The sequence below is a fragment of the Sceloporus undulatus genome, chromosome 2, assembly GCF_019175285.1.
Source record: "Sceloporus undulatus isolate JIND9_A2432 ecotype Alabama chromosome 2, SceUnd_v1.1, whole genome shotgun sequence".
NCBI lineage: Eukaryota > Metazoa > Chordata > Lepidosauria > Squamata > Phrynosomatidae > Sceloporus > Sceloporus undulatus.
The window spans coordinates 692,156-699,972 of NC_056523.1; the positions used below are offsets into that span (position 1 = coordinate 692,156).

The 7,817-nt window shown below is 36.4% G+C and overlaps 1 pseudogene; it reads left to right on the forward strand.

Annotated features, from left to right (window-relative positions):
- The window catches only part of LOC121922635, a 61,044-nt pseudogene that overhangs the window by 4,407 nt on the left and 48,820 nt on the right, over positions 1–7,817 (forward strand).

Below are 7,817 nucleotides of genomic sequence, written 5' to 3' on the forward strand. Positions count from 1 at the left end.
CAGGAGAGAAACCATATTAATGCCTGGAATGTGGGAAGACTTACAGTCACGGTGAACGTCTACATTCCCATCAATGAACCCACACAGGAGAGAAACCATATTAATGCCTGGAATGTGGGAAGACCTACAGTCACGGTGAACGTCTACATTCCCATCAACGAACCCACATTGGGAAACCCAGATACATGTATGAAATACAAAAAGCTTCTTTTTTAAAAAAGGATGAAAATCAAGAACGTCAAGGGTTTAAAGTGGGATTGACGAATTATGATCAATTGAGGGAAAGAGTCAGAGAGGATATGAAGAACTGACTGGATGAAGGGGGGAAATCAGGATTTAAACGTTTTTATGCACAGATGGTAGTCGTTTGATAGGTAAAATGTACAAATTGCTTCTTTGACAGTGAAGAGCAGGTGAAAGAACATAGGATTCTTTGGGGGGAGTTGGGGCTTAATATTTGAGAGGATCAGTGGGGAAATGTTTGGATAAAAGGTATAGGGGAAATTTGTACAAAGTGATGTATGAATGTATATTTCCCCAGAGAAAGTGGCCAAAATGTATAAAGAAGGATAAATAAAAACAATAAATGTCCTTTCTATGCCGCTTTTCTGGAGCAAGATAATCAAAGCGGCTTCCAACCAAAAGATCCATAAAGGAAAGTGTACATAAAATTACAATGTCCCCCCTTAAAAAGAGTTAAATATATTATGATTCCATCTGTTTTCAGTCTATTAATATTAGCATAACGTGGGAATGGTGATTTTATTCCATGGAGCGAAGGGGAATCATTCTGCGGCCGGGGGATTTTAGTCCGGAAGATCTCTGAGCTGGTAATTGGAGGGATCTCTTTCAGTCCATGTCTGCCATGGACTCCATGAACTCCTGAGCTGCACCTGTAAGATGTAATAGACTGATCTCGTGTGGGATGTTGAAGTGGCCCAGAATTAAGAGTCTGGGGGAGTCCAAGGCCAGCTCTGAGTCCAACTGCGTCAGTTCGGATAGGGAGTCCCTTAGACAACGGGTGGACGGTAGACCAATAGAATCCCTATACAGTCCCTAGTCTTCAGGCTTAGAAACATACACTCGAAGTGGTCTGCTTTCCGGACAGGTATCCTGGTCAAGGTGAGATTTTCTCTATGGACCAGGGTCACTCCATCCCCTCACCCGCTTCCCCTTCCCTTTTCACTAGCTGAGTAACTGACGGCTCTATCATCCCCAGCCAGGTCTCTGTCAAACAGGATGGGTTAGCTTCCTCATCCAGGAGGAGGTCATGGACGATGGGGTTCTTGACCGGCCTGGCATTGCAGAGGAGCAGCGGAAGGTTCTGGGGCACTGTTGGTAGGCTTCCCAGTCTATTCTGGGTAGCAGGCCTAATATTAAGAAATTAATTAAATCCATTCAGTGTATCATGGAATCATGGAGTTGGAAGAGACCCCCCAAAAGGGCCCTGATCCAGTCCAATCCCATTCTGCCATGCAGGACTTCCGGGGCAAATAGATGTATTGGGCAAAAGGTGGAGCAAAGATATTGTATAAGATGGTCCTTCACCCCAAATTAGATGCAAAAATGTCCAAAGGGGTTCCAAGCCATTGTTGGGTTTGTCAGGATAAGGAAGGGTCCTTTTTCCGTATGCGCTGGATGCATAAGATGGGAAAAATTTATGGGGCTCAGATTTACGTTAATTCAAAATATTCTTTTTTTTAATTAATAACTTTATTTACACAACAAAAAGTTTACATACAACACAAGATACAACACATTAAATACATCTGGTTTTTCATTTATATATACATTGTTACCTATTTTATACCTCCTCTATTATTATAATAACATATACTTCCTTTAGATGCGCAATCCACCGTTTACCTTAACCAAAAAAAATGTACACTAGCTCTTAAACCTATTCCCAAAGGGTTTTATATGTTCACCATTGGGTATGAATTTAACTCTTACATAAGAGTGTTTGGACCAAGTTCATTTCATATTACTTTAACCCTTTTACATTAATATCTGAATATCCCACCCTAATCTAATATTATCAATATACTCTACTCTCATTACACTAATCCTATTGCTGTATATAATTTATCCAAGGTTCCCGCTCCCTGTGAAATCCATCTAAAGAACATTAAAGTCGTTAATTTTTCCATTTCCCAAAATCCCATCATTTTTAATTTCCAGTCTTCCAGAGGTACTTCTTCCGACTTCCAAAGCCTTGCCATCGATTCTCTCGCCGCCACAATCGTATGAAACCATAGTTTTTCCTTTCCAGCTTCCTCTTTAGATTCATCAGTGATGTTCAGAAGATACATCACGGGGTTCGGTCTTCCTTTCCTATGTATCGTTTGTTATTTCATTATGTATGTTTCTCCAGAAGTTATTTGTTTTGGGGCATGTCCACCGACAATGAAGGTAGGGACCGACCTCTTTTTTACATTTCCAGCATTCTCTATTTTGATTTTAGATCATTTCTAAGGAGTTAAATACCACTCTCAACAGTGACTTATGTATATTCTCTTTAACACAAGGGGATAATTTCAGTTTCTGTAAGACCCAGCAACCTCCACCAGAAATCCACAACCGCAACTTGCTTAAAGCAGTGAAGTTTAATGAAATACAAGCAAAGGTGATCAGACAGACTTTTCAGTGGAATCTGAAAGCCAAACCTCAAACACTAAGTTAAAAGCACCAGCCCCCACCTTTTTTCCCCCTCCAATTCCTCCCCCTTTGCTTCCCAGGCCAGCGAACCAACCTGACCTTGGACAAGCCTCACAGATGTCTCCAGCTAATTAAACAGTGCATTCCAAGCCTCTGTTACCAGCATTCCCAAGCACCAGCTAGCTAGCACCCCCTCCACCTTGTTAAGCAGGCAGGACTACAGCTAAAGCAATTACACAACAATATGAGCAGTAACTAAAGTGGATGTGAATATTGATTAGTGATTGCTTTGGAGTTCTGACAGTTTCGTCCTCCACAATCTTTCCTAATGCTCTAATTGGATCGTTGTCTTCAAATGTTTCGCCTGATTAATCATGTAATCTTTAATAATTTCTGTTTCTAACTAAAGTTCCTAATTAAATTGTAAAATTTAGAAATCTGTTTCTTTGGATTTTTAATAATGGCTTCTAATTGTGCTTCGGCTGGTCCTATACCCTCTATTTTTTTGTCCATCATATACCTTTCTTTCTTTCTTTGAAGTGCCTATATGAAAACCAATCACATCCATAGCCTTCTATTTCCAGCTCTTCTTGAGATTTCATAGTTCTTACACCTTCCTTTAACTTTATTAAGTCTGCGAACGTTATCCACTCATTCTCTTTAATCACTACTTGGTTGCACAATGCTTCATTGGGAGACGCCCATTTACTCCAAATCCTAATCAGTGATTTCCTTAATATATGATCATTAAAATCCCTATCTAATTTAATTTTGTCATAAAATAGATATCCATGTAGGCCAAATGTTTAATAATCTATTTTCCCTAGAGTTAGAACCCTTTCATTATCTAGTCTTAACCAATCCGTTAACCAATCCAAAACTACTGTGTACTAATACCATTTTAGCTTTGGTAATGCAAGTCCCCCTTTTCCTGTCGCATTATTTTGAGCTTTACCCTCGGTTTTTTGTTATTGCAGATCAATTTGCTTAGATCTTTTTCCCATTTCCGAAATGGTTTACCATTTACTATTATTGGGAGGGTCTGAAACAAATACATCATTCTGGGCAGAACCACCATCTTAATCGTAGCGACTCTGTCCATCCATATGATGGATTTAATTTTCCCCATCTTGCCAATTCTTTTTTAATTAATTCCCAAGTGATTTCATAGTTATTTCTGAAGAGATCTGAATTTTTAGCAGTTAATGTACAGCCTAAATATTTAATCTTCTTTTCCAATTTGAAACCCGTTTTTGTTCTATTACTGTCCTTTCCTCTTTTGTTAAATCCATATCCAGAATTTTTGTCTTGTCAATATTAGTTCGATAGCCAGCTACTTTACCGAATTTCTTTAATATCTTCAATATCTGCTCACTACTACAGTATCTACCGGGTTAGAGATTGTTAATACCAAATCGTCCACAAATGCTCTCAATTTATATTCCTGATCTTTTAATTTGAAACCTTCAGTTATATGATTTGCTCACATATTTATTAATAAGGGTTCCAACGCCATTAAAAATAACAGGGGAGACAGTGGGCAACCTTGTCTTGCCCCTTTATATGTAGAACAGGGTTTTGTTTTCTCTTCGTTTACTATAATCCTTGTCTCTTGCTTATCTTAAATTGTCTCAATCATTTTTTTTAAACCTTTTATTAATTAAAAACATATTATTCACAATCCGAAATGTTTAACATAAATTGCTCAGTAGCTTCCTGTATCTTCATCATGCCATTATTATATACAAAAAAATTACTGTATTTTCAAATTTATATAACAGATAAATAAACTTCCAAAGTATAACATATGTCTTGAGAATTTATTACTTTCTATATTAATGTTTCCTTATGCACTAATATTTCTTGATTGCTTTACCATTATAAATCTCCCTATCCTCTAAAAGCTAATTCCTATTGCTTAACAGTTCTTTTATATTACGTTAACTTATCCATCTTTCCATCGGTTACCACAAAAGGTTTTTAGTGTCTCCCATTCTCTCTCTACCTCTTCCTCATCCTTTCCTTGAATTATTTTTGTTAATCTATCCATTTCCATCATGTCATATAGTTGGTGTTTCGTTACTCTTCCAATATTGCGCTAACAGTAATCTTCCTGCTGAGACCATGTATAGGATTTCACGCCAGTGTTGTTTCTCTATTTCCCATGGGATTCTATTCGTCATTTCATTCAGCAAATAGATTTCTGGTATTAAATCAAAATTTGTCCCAAGAATTTTTATGACACATGAATGGATTTGGCTCCAATATTTCTTTACCTTGGGGCATTCCCACCAAACGTGAAACCAGGATCCCTTTGTATTTCCACATTTCCAGCATTGATGACTGTATCCTTTATAAATTTTTGTGTCAAATGCCAACGTAGTTCCATTTTTTTATAGTTTCCATGCCGTAAATGTTCTAGTCCTTTCCCTGGCATATTGCCAGCTCTTCAACTCAATAGTCTTTCCCAGGTCCTTAGCCCATTGTATCATTGAGTCTTTTACTATCTTTTGTTCTGTCTTCCTTTGTAATAGAATTTTGTTCTTTCCGCAAAACATTATCCAACTCGGTATTGTTAATTTCAAACTTTTCTATTGCTACATCACTTTTAAATCTTTCTATCAGTTGGAGATATAAAAACCAGTGTTTTTGGATTTCCATATTTTTTATGTCTTCTATCCTTTTAATCTTATAGTTGTTTAAACAATCTTTAGTTATTATATCCTCATATCTCAACCAACTGGAGATCTGTGTTCTGTTGCAAAAGGCTTCGTGGGGTGAGACCCAACCTGGTATTTTCATATAGAAAAGCTGCTTCACCTTAAGCCATGCTGTTAGAATGGCTTTCCGTACAAAGTGGTGTTCAAAATCCCTATTGATCTGATGTTTATCGTACCACAAGTACGCATGCCATCCGTAGCGGTTATTAAAGCCTTCAGGTTTATCCACTCTCTCACCCAGGTTAAGCAGTTTGCTTCGAAATAGAGTTGTAAATCCGGAAGGTCAAATCCTCCATTCATGTTAGTATCTATTAAAGTTTTCCATTTAACACGTCCCACACGAATTTCCCTATTTCTTTATTCCATTCTTCTAGTTTTTTTAAGTTGGATATTATTGGGATGTTAGTAAATAAATAATTAAGCTTGGATGGCAGCAATTCTTCCGGAGAACATTGACCATTTCAATAAATCTTGTTTTATTTTCTTCCATATGGGTATATAATTGTTTTCAAAGAGCTCAATGTTTCTATTGGATATCCATATCCCTAAATACTTTGTGGATGCTTGTAATTCATTCTCCTCTTTAGAGGATAAATTCTTTGCTATTATTACATTTATTTGCAGGCCCGACACTATACCAAAGTTTTGAATCACTTCAATAACTTTGTGTATACAGGAATTTGGGTTCTCAAGGAATACCACCAAGTCGTCTGCGTAGGCTTTTAGCTTGAATTCATATTTCTTAATTTTCACACCAACGATTTCGGGGTCCTTCCTAATTTTGTTATTGAGATCCTCCATTACAGTTATAAATAACAGGGGGGATAATGGACATCCCTGTCTAGTTCCTCGTCGGATATCAAACTGTTGGGATCTTTCGCCATTAATCAATAACCTTGCTGTTTGAGAGGAGTATATACTTTTTATCCAACTGAGATATCTATCTCCAACACCAAGGTTCTGTAAGGTTCTTATCATATAATCCCAGTTTAAGCTGTCAAAGGCTTTATAAGCATCTATGAAGAACATTCCCAATTTCCTTTGAATGTTTTTTTCAAAAAATTCTATCAAATTTAACACCGTTCTGATATTTTGTTTTAGAAGCCAGTTTGGTCTATTTGCAATACTAAGACTCTTTTTAACCCTTCTGCCAAAATATGTGCAAAGATTTTATCATCTGTGTTGAGCAAAGAAATTGGTCTATAGTTCTCCACACAAGTATTGTCCTTTCCTTCTTTAGGGATTAATGTTATATCATTTAATATCCATGAATCTGGAATGCCTTCCTCCTCGATCTTGTTCATCGTATTTTTTAAGGGAGTTATCAATACATCTTCTAATTTTTTATAGTACAAAGCTGTAAAGCCATCTGGCCCCAGAGATTTATTCAATTTCAAGCTTCTTATGGCTTTCCTTATCTCATCTTCTGTAAACTCACTGTTCAATCTGTCATGTATTTGTTTCGGTATTTCTTCCCATTTTTGTTTGTTAATATTTTCTTGTTCCTTCTGGGTCTGAATTTTTCTTATATAAATTTGCATAGAAGTTAACAAATTCCTGCTTTATTCCTTTTTGCGCAGTTATAACTTCCTTATTTACACGGATCTTTTCTATTCGATTTCTTTTCCGGTTTTGTTTCAATTTTTGTGCTAACCATTTTCCATTTTTGTTGGCGTTTTCAAACCTTTTTTGTTTGACTAACTTCATGTTTTTCCCCACTTCTCTCGTTAGTTCCGCTTTCAATTGTTTCCGCAATACTTCCAATTGTATTTTTGTCTTCTTAGAAGATGGGTCTTGCATTAGTTCTTGTTCTTTTTGCTGCATTTTCCCCTCAATTTTCTCCTGTTTTTCATTTCTTAATGTTTTTCAAGTATTAGTAATTAGAAACATGTCTATGCAAGAGGCTGAATTATACTGTTCTGAAAAAAAAAGTATATCCTGGAGTTTGATCCATACATCTTCCAAATCAAATTGTTCACATAGACTGAAAAAAGAGTTCGGTAGTTTCCCTTGGTTTTTCTTTACTTTCTTATCAGATTTCCTATCTCGGATGGGTTTTATTACCCCATTCCAGTCACCCGCAATCAGGATGTTTGTAGTTCATTGTTCTGCAAAAGGATGTGAAATGTTTAACAAACTGGAAGTTAGGCCAATTATTTAGTTCAAATAACGAAAAGAGGGAAAAAAAGGTGGTCTCTCTCTTTATATCCAAAGTAATATCCAGGCCAAAGAATGTTTTAAAGATCAGGAGGGTCATTATGTGGGTGTTAAAATTAAAATAAAAGATGAGGAAATTCTATTAATAGGAGTATACACACCTATTAGTGACAAAACAAAGTTCTATAAAAAATGGAAAAGGAAATTGTCTCTATCATTTTTAAAAACCCTATCCCTACCTTTATACTTTTCAATACCCCAAACATGAACTTCCAGTAGACA